The sequence below is a fragment of the Cydia splendana genome, chromosome 12 (genome assembly GCF_910591565.1).
Source record: "Cydia splendana chromosome 12, ilCydSple1.2, whole genome shotgun sequence".
Lineage (NCBI taxonomy): Eukaryota > Metazoa > Arthropoda > Insecta > Lepidoptera > Tortricidae > Cydia > Cydia splendana.
Window position 1 is genome coordinate 12,742,249 of NC_085971.1, and position 15,652 is coordinate 12,757,900.

General features: G+C 34.6%; 1 protein-coding gene and 1 long non-coding RNA gene across 2 annotated transcripts in view; both read left to right on the forward strand.

The window, feature by feature from the left end:
* Positions 1 to 15,652, forward strand: part of LOC134795579 (uncharacterized) — a 265,880-nt gene that overhangs the window by 77,723 nt on the left and 172,505 nt on the right. The gene's annotated exons all lie outside the window — the stretch shown is intronic.
* Positions 13,384 to 15,652, forward strand: part of LOC134795539 (ataxin-1) — a 45,183-nt gene continuing 42,914 nt past the window's right edge. The window contains exon 1 of the mRNA XM_063767428.1: positions 13,384 to 13,935. The gene's annotated coding sequence lies outside the window, so the exon portion shown is untranslated. The remainder of the gene's footprint in view (positions 13,936 to 15,652) is intronic.

A 15,652-nucleotide genomic window follows, 5' to 3' on the forward strand; every position in this document is an offset into this window, starting at 1 on the left:
CGCTCGTTCGATAAATATTTTGCAATCATAACATCAGCAGAACTAGCAGAATTAAATTCTCCATGACTGTAAATTATCTATGTAAAATCTAGAGACGTGTTTCTCGAGAACGCTCTCCGTCTTGTGTGGAAAAAGTTCTGATTCGAGAATATTTCCCATAGTAAACATAAAATCGCAACCACCCTCTTGAAAACGCCTACGTTTATAAACTCTTTTGCAAGTCTTTTTTATTCCTATTAACTCTTACAATTTCATTTCATTATCACCAAAATAACCTTTTGTAAAAAATTACGATCGTATTAAAATCTCCTAAATACGCGTATTTTGCAAAGTAAAAGGTAAATCGTGTAAAAAATAATTGGAGGGCAACTATTAACCAAAAAAGAGAGTGAGGCGTGGGGTGGCAGACGTCTGAGGCTCAGGATTGGGCGAGTCAACAAACTGTAGCTAACGCTCTCTAAATACTAACATAAATAGGTATTGTAATATTCTCTTTCGGTTATAGCCTCCTAAGGGCCAGCCATACAAATGAAAGATGCAAAATTTGCCACAGTAATTTGAATCTACAATGTAGGAAAGAGTTGATTTTGCGTTGTTCCAAAAGTGAATGAAACAAAGCAAAAGCAACTCTGTTCCAATCGAATATGATTTAAATTTCATTGAACTGAATAAGTACTATAGGTAGGACCTTGGGCCTTAGGAGGATAGTGCGCTTGCTGAATATTTTGATGAAACCGTGCAGTGGACACTGCGCTAGGCCAAGGAACGCTTGTGATCGCATTAAACATTATAGGATGGGTTGTAAATTAAGGAAATTTCTTGGCTCTGAGTTTTTTTTTATGTTATTTAGTGTTCTCATATCACAACTGTCAAGTACGAAAACAAAGGGTAAAAAGTAGAAAAAAAATTGTTTACCTACTAAATTGTACGAACGTGGACGACCCCGAAACCGCCTTTCCATACAAACGTAGTCCCCATTTTCCTCTGGATATTAAAATTGTTGGAAAGTTTTGACACAATTTGATGTATATCAACTACAGCTATGCCCCTTTGTTTGATTTTTTAGATTTTATAATTATTATAAGAGTTAGGAGCATTTAAAATTTGTAGGTAAAAGGTGTTTTGCTCCAAAAAATATTTTCCGTAATGTCAATACGGAGAAGCGGCCGTCCCCTTTGCTCTAGCTTCCGCACTCCATCGCAACCAACCATCTTGCATTTGTCTTAACAATCGCAATCTTACGGAAAAGATACCCAACTATAAAGTATTATGGCAGAATTGTACACAAACACAATGGTCTGATACCGTACGTAACTGACTTTTATTGGTATCAGGTTTAATTCTCGACATTTCATCAGATCTACAGATTTACTTCAAGAGTTTATCATACATTTTTTAAGAGGACAATTCGCTGGTGTTCCAGAGGGCCTATACCGCGAACTACGTTCGACATGTTGCCTCCCTGTCATACTTGCGTACGAATTTACAAGTGCGACAGAGAGGCTACACGTCGAACGTGGTTCGCGGTACGGCCTCAGCTTTAAAAAAAAAAAATTTTGGAGGTTCGATTCTTGAAAAAGTAAACAAACGATAGGTCCCTCAAGCTGTATGTCACGCAACAACAAATTGTACAAATATGCCGTGACCTGTTTTCGTTGCGTTTAAGTGTACTAGCTGGAATTTCCTTTTTGGTGTAACAAAGCAGTGGCTACGCTCAGTTCACAGATCAGTCTGTGGTTCCGTCACGCGTCAGGGCGCGCGCACTCGACCGCCCCCGGCACTAACACGGCGTTGTCACTATGTGCGTTACGCCGCCATAAAATAAAGATCGTACTCACACCGCATAAATTGTAGCTCTTCTTGGGTAATGTATGACTGAGCTTCATCATGTGAGTTTCGAGTCGTTTGTCTCTTCTGGTGAAATGCAATGCTGACGAATGATGCGCTATCTTTGTGTTTTTTAAGCTTCCCTGCAAATGCTAAAAATATCACTACAACTAACACATTTTCTGTAAAAAAATCGTAAAAAATACCCGTATAATTACCATAGTATTTCATATAAGTTTGAAAAAAAAAACCTCTGAATTGGTAAATATGTTCTCTCTCGATTCGTGTTTGTTTCTCTGAATCATTTATTTTATACGTTAGCGCGTTAGTTTTACATGTATTTAGGGCTTGTCAAGCATTTATTGCGCCTAAAATATCACTAGTCATCGTCACTGACGTACCTATAAAAAAACTATTATGCTCTAAAATAAGTTTAAAATGTAAATAATTGCAAAGGTGCGGACATTGATAAATGATAATTCTAACAATAAGTCTACCTACTCAATCACTCGTGCTATCTCCGCATATTATTTTGTCTGCATATTAACTTCCTTCATTTCTGCTGCTCTTCTTTTACAATACAAGACAACCTTAATTAAATCTTGAAACAGGATTTTCACTACTTACGAGCTCGTATTAAATAGTTTTCCTTTTCAAACACGTTTGTACAAAACTCGTTTAAATCTTTCCTGCGCGAGCGATGCGCAGCGAATCGACCGTCGGCCCTCGGAGTTCAACTGCGTTCGGAAATTCATTTATTTTAATGATTATGAGATGACAATCATTGGCTTTTATTTGAGCACTATTATTTATGAGAACATGAGTTATTGTTATTGTTTTCCAATTTTGGTGTACGCGATACGCAACGAACGCGCCCGAAATAGGTAGAAGGTACATAAATATAAAATGTAAATTATGTCTTGAAAAAAAAAAACATCGCAGAGATATTACCTATTTATGTAGTGAAATAAAGAGCAAAAGGCGCTCAGCCATATTTTATGACCCAAATATTCTAAGCCGGGAACATTTTACTGACGGGCCAAACTTTGTGAGCCTAAGGAACGGTTTCTCGAACAAAAGCCCGGATTACGTTTAAGTAGCCGCCCACTTAATCATGATTGCTTATTGATATTTACCGAGAACGCTCTGAGACACGAATGAGACAATCGCTACTTATCGTTGTAAGGCGAACAAAGCGTGAAAGATAAACGACAATGGATTGAAAAGTACAGCTTTTGAAGATGAATTAAAGTTTAAGGAAAAATTTACGCCGATTTCGTTGAACAAATATTCTTATTGCTTTAATGCTATACATGTTGTAGACTTCAGAAAAGAAATGTTTTATACATAATATGGTTTAGCATTTGACACGTTATCTATTATTGTGATCGAAGTCTGCTTGTGGTGACAAATAAACAATGTTCAGATATTTTAACTAAAAATAGAATGTACTAAGTTAACTACAAGTTTTCAGTGGATATAATATTTGGTTAGGCCAAGTTTAGTGTCAATTTACATTTAAATTGTTTTGTTTAAACACATTGCTTTTTTTTAACTCTATTTTATGTAGAATAACATTATTAGTTTTACAAAAAAAAAAAACTTATAGAAAGGAATTGCTCGCTAATTATATCTTTTAGCTTATTTAGAGCTTTTTATGTAAGTATACAAAAGCAACCTGGACTGGGCCACAATAAGTTGTATCGTTTTCCTCAAACGACGGTGATCGAGATTGCGGTCACATCTCTACTTTATTGCACTTTCTCAGTACTCTTATTGATATCCTGGCTGGACCACTACAAGATGGCTTGGATTACTTTCAAGTTAATATTGGGATATCTACGATATCTGGAAATAAATTTCTAGCCAGCTTAGCACGGAACTTATTTGCGTTTTCATGATGAGCTTCGTCATAACTCTATCCTATCTAATTTAGACGTCATAAATCAGATTTACTTTTATTTAGGTAGGCAATTTATCATGTGCAGTGATCGTTAATTTTCCAGCAATTTTGGTGCAGCATAGTAAATATAAAGGATTTTCGTCAATTTTTTTCTAGGGAGAGGATTGGTTAAGGTTAATATTACTGTTATTAACCCTAATTATCTATTCCACCTAGAGTAGGGCATACAGATGATTTTAACCAACAATGCTGCACCAAGATAGCTGGAAAATTAACGATCACTGATCATGTGTAATATCTGTTTATTCACGTTTAAATGAGGGGTGATATGCTAGTTAAAGAAGATAGAGCAAATTTATAGTTATACAGGTTGTTTTTTGAACCTTTAGCGATATTCTGCGATTTCGGAATAAAAGTTAATCAATGTTACCTACCTAAACCCAAACAGCAAGGCTAAGGTTTAAAAAACCTCTATTCAAAGGAATTATTGAAAGAAATGTAGAGATATATTTATATTGTAAAGCCATGGAAATACATGTTAAATTAATTTGTAAAAATCTTGTTTCATATCATACATACAAGACCGTAGTCGACGGTTTACTCTGATTCTAGATACCACCGTAGAGACACTTCTGAAAGTAACTAATTTTACCTAAAAAACATATATAAAAGCTTTTAATGGTTGCCTTCGTATATATTTTTTAGAATCAATTAGATTCGATGAAAAATTCGGCTTCTAAAAACTAGCCGCTAAGAATACTAAAACAATTTAAATATCTTTGATGGTCTATAAATGGCCATCTAACGTGTAACATTACCATAATGGCGCCATAGACAATACATTTCGGTCACGTCTCAGCTCTAAGCTCATTGAGGCGAAGCCACAAAGCCTGCAGGAATACAGACTCATCACACCTACTCAGAAGCTATAGAATTATGTAGTCGAATTCGTAAAGCAACCTTCATGCACACTCACGCTATACTTTGGTACAAGACAAACCAAACCTTTCGGTTTATTACCTATACATAGTACCAGGGACAGGAACCGGTTACCTTAACCGGGGTTTTTCATAGGGTTATTTTAGAGGTGTTTATAAAAACCCCTACCATAACGGTAACCGCTTAATAAGGTAACACTTTGATTCGGTAACCGTATCAGATCGAGTTAACCTCTGTTACCGGTAACCGAAATAAAAACCCAGTCTATTCAGTTACCTCATTATGAGGTTTTTGACCAGTTCAAACGATTGTAATCTTTACGCATACTTAAATTCAACTTATTATTGAATAACCGAGGTTGGCATGGGCGGTCTATGAAGCCTCCAGCACAAACAAGTTTTTTGCCTTTCCTTTGTTTATCTACCTGTGTGGTGTGTTCTTATTATAAATATTATTATATTATAACTAAAACTAGTGGCTCTGTGAGCTGTAGACCTCGCGAGCAGAGTTTAAAACTGAATAAATGTATGGTTCCGTTGTTTTGAAGAATTTAGAGAATCTAATTTGACCATAAAAACTTAACTATCAATTGCTTACAAAATTCGGGAATTGGTTTAGAGATGCGACCTGTAGAGTAGAACATATGGACATACGAAACAATTTTTGGCTAACAGGCCAATTCAAACTTACACTGATATCAGAAAGACATCTAACTGATGTCATTTATTTATCGTGCATTTCACTCGTTCTTGTCCGTACATGTATTGGCGCAAGCGAGACGCACGATGACTACTAAATAACATGATAAAAATATCATCCCGATGTCAGTGTACGGTCGATGCCCCTTAAGTATACACGTCGCCATACTAATTGTATAGAAAAGTGGATAGAGTTAGACCAAGAAAAGTCTGCAGAGATTTTGACAGCACACGCAGTGCCAATGTTATTTGTGCCACTGTCAAAATCTCTGCAGACTTTTCTTGGTCTAACTCTACCTATGTTAGGAAACCAACATTACCTTTGAATTAACCTGTAAACTGCAACTAAGAAGCTTCGTGCGCGAGTGTGGCCCATAATTTCCGAAAATCATTTTTTCTTCGAGGCAATTACTCCGTTCTCATATTTTGCGTTGCCCATAATTTCCCGAAATCATTCATTCTCGGTAGCAATTACTCCGTTCCCATATTTTCCCAATGGTTTTCTTCCGCAATCGCCTATTTTTAATATTTTTAAATTAATCTTTTCCTTATAGTTTTCGTTCTTTTAAATATCTAGGATAATATTTTCTTGTTACTGTATGTTAATAGTGTAGTAATTATATTTGTTACTTGTAGGTATTTCACATACAACAAATATCAAAAACACTAAAATTAAAACATAATCTAAAAAACTACAAGTAAAAAACCAAACGCTGTCAGCCAATAACTCTAACCATACCTATCTCTGGGAGCAGATTCGTTTTTAGGGTCATCAAAAAAAAAAATAACCCTAACCTACCTATCTCTGGGAGCAGTTTCGTTTTTAGGGTCATAAAAAAAAAATAAGCCTAACCTACCTATCTCTGGGAGCAGTTTCGTTTATAGGGTCATCAAAAAAAAATAACCCTAACCTACCTATTTGAAAAAAACCTGGTTATTTTTACCACTAGCATTAAAAAAAAGAGAAAATGTGGAGATAGAGAATATTTAGTTAGTGAAAAAAAAACCTACTGGTTATTTTAACTACTGGGATTAAAAAGAAAAGGGAATAAATTGAGAAAAGGAAAATTTAGTTTATGAAAAAATGTACACGAAAAATTAAATAAAGCGAAGAAATTCCACTGGGAAAAAATGAGAACGGAGTAATTGCCTCGAAGAAAAAAATATTTGCGGAAATTATGGGCCATTTTAGCGAGGCGATCCAAATTAAAAGGCTCAAAGTCTAACTAACATTATTGTTAGTTAGACTTTGAGCCCGGGAAAGCGCAACGTACGAGCAACCTACAGCTAGTTCCCTGAGCCCAAGGTCGACCACTACCCTAGGCAATGTTAACCCCTGCGATTTATGGATGGTGACCGCCCATGCTATAAACGTAAGTGGAAATTGACTCCTGGAACAGCCATGCCCTTGAACTAAAACCGCTAAAAAAATATTCAAACAAAAACTCAAACGAATACGCTTACCTCGCGCTTCGCGCTCGCTTGATCAATCAGCAATACGCTGTTTAAGTGCAAAAAATAAATAAAAAAAATTGCATTTATTGGGGATCGAACCGGGTACCTATTCCCATATCCTTGCTTGTAAGCGTCTTTCCAACTGCGCTATGATAGCATTTAGATGAGCTGACGAAATTTGGTTACTTATTCTCGAGTAAGAATTTAAATATCTAATCTAAAGAGAATAAAGTGTATAGGGGACGTGCATGAACTATAGGGGGCAGCACAGGAGCCGTCAGATCTTTGGCGCCAAGCGTAGATGTGTAGTTTATGATTCCGATGTAGCCCACGAGATGGCAGAACCTACTATGCACAAGGAAACGTACTTACGAGAACGGTAGATGGTAGCACTTGCTTTGGCAATGTACATGTGCACATATGTTTCCGATTCAGGCCACAAGATGGCAGGCCCTCCAACGCGCACGGTCCCTATAGTGGGCGTGCGTGAACTATAGGGGGTAGCATAGGAGCCGTCAGATTTTTGGCGTGAGGCGTAAATGTGACGTTTATGCTTCCGATGTAGCCCACAAGATGACAGAACCTACTATGCATAAGGAAGCGTACCTACAAGAACGGTAGATGGTAGAACTTGTTTTGGCAATGTACATGTTTCCGATTCAGGCCACAAGATGGCAGACCCTCCAACGCGCACGGTCCCTATATGTAGTAGAGGGTTATTGTCATACTAAATTTTGTAGTCACAGTGCTGCCATCTTTCGATACAGGATTAAATAAATAAATAAAATAATAAATATTGGGGACATCTTACACTAAAAATATCAATAAATGTATATATGTATGGATAAATGATTTTTTTTATTTTTATAACGCCATATGATTTTGACCCATGTTCTTTTACTGATATGAGTAAAAATTGTTAAATATAAAATGGTGTCGCCATCTAGACGAGCATAGGCCAAAGGTATGGCGCCGTATATTCAAGAATCAAATTTTCTTTAAAGCGCAAAAAGCCATCATCTGTTGCAAAAAATAAACGAATGCGCTTAACCCGCGCTTGATAAATAAAAAATAGGATTTTTTTCATTTTTTCAAAATAAAAAAATAAAATAAAAAACAACAATTGATACGAAATTTAAGTATAAAAAAATACAAAAAGTTATGTAGCAGCATACAATTACTGGGGATGGAACCAGGGACCTCCCTATGCAGACAAAAAAGCGAACGTTTGCAAAATGCGCCATGATAGTTCTTACTAAAGCTGACGAAATTTAGCTACTCATTCTCAAGTAAAAACTAAATATCTAAATACCGCCGAAACCAGTGATACAAATTTTCTGAATTTTTGGCCATTTAATCTATAAACATATATCAAAAAGAAAAAACTCTTATGATATCGATACGACTATTTGTTTAGGCGACAGGTATCACGACTCCGCCATTTTTAAAAATTTACAAAAACCGGATTGACAAAAAAAAATTATTTAGTCATAGAATCTGGTCACAAAATTTCATGAGAATCGGTTAAGAATTGCGACCTGTAGAGGAGAACATCCGGAAATACAAAACTAAATATCTAAATACCGCCTAAACCAGCGATAATTTTTTTCTGCATTTTTTGCTATTAACTCTGTAAACATGTCTCAAAAAGAAAAAACTCTTATGATATCGATACGACTATTTGTTTAGGCGCCAGGTATCACGACTCCGCCATTTTTAAAAATTTCCAAAAACCGGATTGACAAAAAAAAATTATTTAGTCATAGAATCTGGTCACAAAATTTCATGAGAATCGGTTAAGAATTGCGACCTGTAGAGGAGAACATCCGGAAATACAAAACTAAATATCTAAATACCGCCTAAACCAGCGATAATTTTTTTCTGCATTTTTTGCTAATAACTCTGTAAACATGTCTCAAAAAGAAAAAACTCTTATGATATCGATACGACTATTTGTTTAGGCGCCAGGTATCACGACTCCACCATTTTTAAAAATTTACAAAAACCGGATTGACAAAAAAATTTTATTTAGTCATAAAATTCGGTCACAAAATTTCACGAGAATCGGTTAAGAATTGCGACCTGTAGAGGAGAACATCCGGAAATACAAAACTAAATATCTAAATACCGCCTAAACCAGCGATAATTTTTTTCTGCATTTTTTGCTATTAACTCTGTAAACATGTCTCAAAAAGAAAAAACTCTTATGATATCGATACGACTATTTGTTTAGGCGCCAGGTATCACGACTCCGCCATTTTTAAAAATTTCCAAAAACCGGATTGACAAAAAAAAATTATTTAGTCATAGAATCTGGTCACAAAATTTCATGAGAATCGGTTAAGAATTGCGACCTGTAGAGGAGAACATCCGGAAATACAAAACTAAATATCTAAATACCGCCTAAACCAGCGATAATTTTTTTCTGCATTTTTTGCTAATAACTCTGTAAACATGTCTCAAAAAGAAAAAACTCTTATGATATCGATACGACTATTTGTTTAGGCGCCAGGTATCACGACTCCACCATTTTTAAAAATTTACAAAAACCGGATTGACAAAAAAAAATTATTTAGTCATAGAATCTGGTCACAAAATTTCATGAGAATCGGTTAAGAATTGCGACCTGTAGAGGAGAACATCCGGAAATACAAAACTAAATATCTAAATACCGCCTAAACCAGCGATAATTTTTTTCTGCATTTTTTGCTAATAACTCTGTAAACATGTCTCAAAAAGAAAAAACTCTTATGATATCGATACGACTATTTGTTTAGGCGCCAGGTATCACGACTCCACCATTTTTAAAAATTTACAAAAACCGGATTGACAAAAAAAATTTATTTAGTCATAAAATTCGGTCACAAAATTTCACGAGAATCGGTTAAGAATTGCGACCTGTAGAGGAGAACATCCGGACATACGAAAGCAAAATGCCCGAGTCAAAACGTAGACCTTCGCTTCGCTTCGGTCAATAATTAAAATAAATAAATTAAATAAGTTTAATAAATTAAATAAATTATATAAATTAAATAAATTAAATATTTTAAATAAATTAAATAAATTAAAAAAAAAAAATAATTAAATAAATTAAATAAATTAAATAAATTAAATAAATTAAATAAATTAAATAAATTAAATACATTAAATAAATTAAATAAATTAAATAAATTAAATAAATTAAATAAATTAAATAAATTAAATAAATTAAATAAATTAAATAAATTAAATAAATTAAATAAATTAAATAAATTAAATAAATTAAATAAATTAAATAAATTAAATAAATTAAATAAATTAAATAAATTAAATAAATTAAATAAATTAAATAAATTAAATAAATTAAATAAATTAAATAAATTAAATAAATTAAATAAATTAAATAAATTAAATAAATTAAATAAATTAAATTAATTAAATAAATTAAATAAATTAAATAAATTAAATAAATTAAATTAATTAAATAAATTAAATAAATTAAATAAATTAAATACATTAAATAAATTAAATAAATTAAATAAATTAAATAAATTAAATAAATTAAATAAATTAAATAAATTAAATAAATTAAATAAATTAAATAAATTAAATAAATTAAATAAATTAAATAAATTAAATAAATTAAATAAATTAAATAAATTAAATAAATTAAATAAATTAAATAAATTAAATAAATTAAATAAATTAAATAAATTAAATAAATTAAATAAATTAAATAAATTAAATAAATTAAATAAATTAAATAAATTAAATAAATTAAATAAATTAAATAAATTAAATAAATTAAATAAATTAAATAAATTAAATAAATTAAATAAATTAAATAAATTAAATAAATTAAATAAATTAAATAAATTAAATAAATTAAATACATTAAACAAATATAACAAATATAACAAATTAAACTAATTAAATAAATTAAATAAATTAAATAAATGAAATAAATTAAATAAATAAATTAAATTAAATAAATTAAATTAAATAAATTCAAAAAAATAAATAAATTCAATAAATTCAATAAACTAAATAAATTAAATTAAATAAATTTAATAAATAAAGTCAATAAAATCAACAAAATATAAAGTAAATAAAATAAACATTTTTTTTTGTATTTTTTTTAGTTCTGACGGCACATCACTAAAACTACTTTAATGTAGCAAACCAGTAAGCAACCGATAATAAAGGTTACCATAACTGAATGAAAACCTGTTAAAAACCGTTAACAAAAACCCTATCGCGATGGGGTTTTGAGATTAACTCGGTTAAAGGTTAGGGTTACCGTTTCAATAAGGTTACCATTACAATCAGGTAACAGTATGATAGGGTTACCGAATGATAAGGTAACCGAATCGATTGGGTTACCGAATTGATAGGATTAAGCGTAAAGAGGGGTTTTCCGGTCCTTGCATAGTACATTACATACATAGTGAAATTGGTATGACTGACAGTCGTATTCGAACAATGAGATAAGTCAAATACTAGATATTGAAACGATATGGATCGGATATGTCAGTGCCAAACAAGTGTCAAGAGTTCTTCAAACAAAAACGTCACTTTTGACACTTGTTTGGTTATGTCATATCATGGGTAGGTACATTTTTAGGGACGGAAATAAGGAATATCAACGGACGGGATCATAGATATAAGATATGATACGGATATTATTTCAATTTCAGTGACTCGCATTTCGCTGTATGTACAAAATTCCTATCATACTGTTCCTGAATACGTCCCTAGTTCGAATAGTCCATTTTGGAATATCTTTATTTAACCCTTTGACCATTCTTTTTTTATAGCAATGAATCGAGAACTTTAACGATACGCACAGCATGATTTTTTTTATGATTTTTGAGAAAGAGAAATGTATATATTATTTCGGGGTTTCCGAATTATAAGACGGCAATATGTTTGCCGCAATCAGCCAAGGGCAATTAAGGGGCCCACTGATTAACAGTCCGCCGGACGGTATCGGCCTGTCAGTTAGAACAAAATTTTGACAGTTCCGAACAACTGACAGGCCGATACCGTCCGGCGGACTGTTAATCAGTGGGCCCCTTTAGTGACAAGACCGTCGTGTCAGTTTGCCGGGGGAACTACGGGTGGCATGAAGTATCTAAAATGAATAAATTAAAAGCCAACAGAATGATAAGAAATAATTAAAACCTTTATTTAACTTAAAAAGATTTGTTTATTCTATTTATAATATTTTTAATGTATACTATTATATGTAGGTATTGTATATTATTTCCAAGTAGGTATTGTAATCCCAGCAAAACTGTGGATAGGTTGCTAGCATGTAATAATTTGAAGTATTTAATTAAGCTATTGCTCCATATATTATAGAAATCAATAACAATAATAGCCTAACCTACCCTTTCCTTTAATAAACACCAGACACTTAACGGATAGTGGCAAATATATTGCCGTCTTCATTTTTTTAAATTATCAAATAACAGTTTTTTCTTCTTTAAAAAACTTTATATCTCCATAGGTACTTGTCTCTGAAACTAGAGAAACTCTGTGACTATCGGATAGATCAAGCAAAGAAAATTTTATTTACAACATTTTTGTTCAAATGTAGGCAATAGTTAAATATCTAAGTTCAGGCCTAAGAATCATCATTAAACAAGGGATGGAATAACGTTTATCAGCTCTCCTTTCTTTCATAGATTGGTACGAGTATATTCTCTTATGCGAACCAAAATTTATATTAACTAACAACACGTTAATTGAGAAAAAATAATAATATCGGAGTGGTATGACGGCAAATCTCTTGCAGCACCCACTAAAGGGTTAAACAAAGCCCAATCCAATCGTCTACATTTGGACTTTGGAGATTGGGTATTGTAATATCTAGTAAGTTTACATACGTAATTGTTAGCAGTCTTGAATGATAATACCTACTTCTCTTGTAGAATAACACAAGGAAATGGTAGAGTTTCGCAGAGTGTAGACCCGGCACAGCATTGCTAGAAATGACAACATGCTCTCGCAAACCGGTCCAAGAGCCTTTCCAGACCGTCTATCATGTTGTTTGGCTGCACAGTGCACTTCAATAGGACCGGTTACGAATACTACGTGCTCCGCCTCGAGATCAATCATTTTCACCTTTACAATTTGACGTGGAGTCTCAGATATGAAATTAAAGTGGTTAATCCTTTTTTACTTACGTTCACTATCCTATCCGTCAAGGAAAGACGGGCATCTATGTAGATTTATAAAAATAATTGTCTATCTTATAGAGGCATAACAAAATTTACCCTGTCGATAGAAAGGTCAAGTAAGAAATAGTTATAAATTCCCGTTTTGTAAATACATACACATTTGAAGTAAAAAAATTTGTAAATACATACACATTTGAAGTTAAAATAGGTTTCAGGAAAACCGCGTGTAATACATGTACCAGGCCTCCACACGCTTTTTAGGAAGCTCTAAGTAAGCATTGCACAATTTCAATCGCATGTTTTATTGACTTAAAAGGCTTAACGCGACAGGCGTGGCGGAGCAGCCAAGATTCAGTGGCAATGCTCACATAGGAATTCATTTCGCCCCGAGAAGTGTCCGGTTTCAGTCTGGCACCACGAGCGCTCGTCCGTATTGCATTAGTATTTATTTATGTATCGTGCAGGTTCTGGTTCTGGCGGCGCCGCGGGTCGCGGGCGGCGGGGAGAACACTTACTACGTGATTAATCCGCGCCCCCGCCCGGCCCGCGGCCCTTGCCGCGGCCAGGCGTACTCGCGCCGGGTTTCCTCGTCCCCGCGTCTCATGGCCACTCACTACGCACGGAGCTCCGCCGTAGTGCCGCCTGCCGACGCCAGTCGCGTCGCGACCTGCGCCGACAACGGACGCTCCGTGTAAACATCTCAACTGTATGATATCATTCATGCTAATCTCCGCTCGTTGATTTTCCTGCCCAGTGACCGCAGTGAAACCCGCGTCGCCGCGAGTGCCGAATGTTAGTAGACGTCACCGGTGTATTTTTCCGTCGGGAACTAAACCTGTTTGGAGTGATCGGCGCCTGCCTCGGATGAGACCGGCGACTAGTGAACGTTGCTGTGACCCGTGGCCTGCGATGCTGCGCCCGTGACCGTCTTGCGACAGTGCCACGAAACGTAAGGATCTGTTCGTTCATTCGGCCGGCTCGCGTGCACGAGCCACCTTCCTATTTGCATGGCGCATACGAGTGGATTTTATTTTCGTCTGGGGAGTGCATGTGTGCGTGTGGTGTGAATGTATGGGAACATCGGTATGTGCGAGGCACGTGTGTGGGTTTGCGTCCGTCGAGACGGCTACTCCCCGCGGCTAGCCTGCTTTATTTAGGTTGTTTCTGAGCGCCTCGTCCATGTCCGTGTCGGCTACCTGTCTCCTCAACCCTTTTTCTGTTTTTCCAAAACTTTGTTTTCGTTTTGGCCTACTCTTTTTGTTTAACGTTGCTTTGGACTAGACAATAACTATCTTTCAATCTAGCTTTCATCACTTTTATATCTTCTCTACAAATTAAACTTGCAATCCAAACGTCAGTATAAAGAACGTGATTAGTTGATTACGTATTCCGTTTTCCAGACGTACGTACCCAAAGCAAATAAAGGGTTCGAAGATCTCTTCAAGTTGTCCAAATATCTGAACTCAATCCAGAGATTGTGAGCTTAATCAGATTACCTCGAGTGTATTATGCGCTCTATCTATGTAAATGTATTTATATGTCCCACCGTCTTACCGTTATCTTTTATCAAAACATCAATATTTGAGTGCATGATAATGACGAGTTCCTACTTGCTTTCGCGATATCGTAAACATCAGCCCTCTCAAAGGTATTTCAAAGTTAAATCACGGATGTTTCATATCATGGAGATAGAATACGTAAGTAATCGAAGTATGAAGTGGAATAACTTAGTTTGGTCACATTGAGTTAAGTAGGGACCACTGTTTCAAGCATGTTTTTTGATAAGCCTGATTTTACAATAGTTGGGAGACTGGAGCTGCTCTTATGAGCAGATAAATCCTACGAAATTAACCCTTTTTCAGAAGGATGGTTAATCAAGATACCTATTGTCTCCGCAAGTAAATGACTCAAAAATCAGCGCTCCGCCACTATTATTTAAATATGTAAACATTACTTATAGTTACGTACTTTTACAACAATTGAATATGCATAAATACCTAACGCGAATTTCCTTCCTTATCGGCTTGCGAGAATATTGTAGTTAAACTGTTAACTCATTTTAGTCTCTTCTCCGGATGCTGTTAAATGTTTGTAATGCTTCTCGATTAAAACCTGTTCTTTTGAACTTCTGGAGCTGGACTATTGATTTTTAGACATTGGTTGCCATGAAAAGTTGCAATCAATCAAAGTGTGTTAGAATAAAAGCCAATGATATAGGATGCGAAAAAACAAATGATGTCGCGGGTGGAAAAACAACCCTCAGCATATGAAGTAGCAAAAAAGAAATGAGTTTTGGCATTGCATTCTTAGATATTCTGTAGAAAAGTTCTACGCGTGAATGAACTTACTCCATACTAAAAACCAAACATCAACACCGACAGCATTCTTATGGAACATGATGCAGGTCAAACATTAACAATAATTGATTGCAAAACCAGAGAGATCAGAGCCATCAACGTTGTCAACATCGTAGTAGTGTTAATTGTAATTAATAGTAGGTATGCACTTTAAAATAGAACAAGAAGGAAAAGTACTCCAGAGGCCGGCGGCGAGAAGTTCTGCTGTTGCTTTCGCTTTCCGAGTATGAGCCTCGAGAAAACCAGCATAATTGTGATCTCTGACTACGTATAGCTCTTCCGATATTTCGAGGTCACACTTGTGTTGGA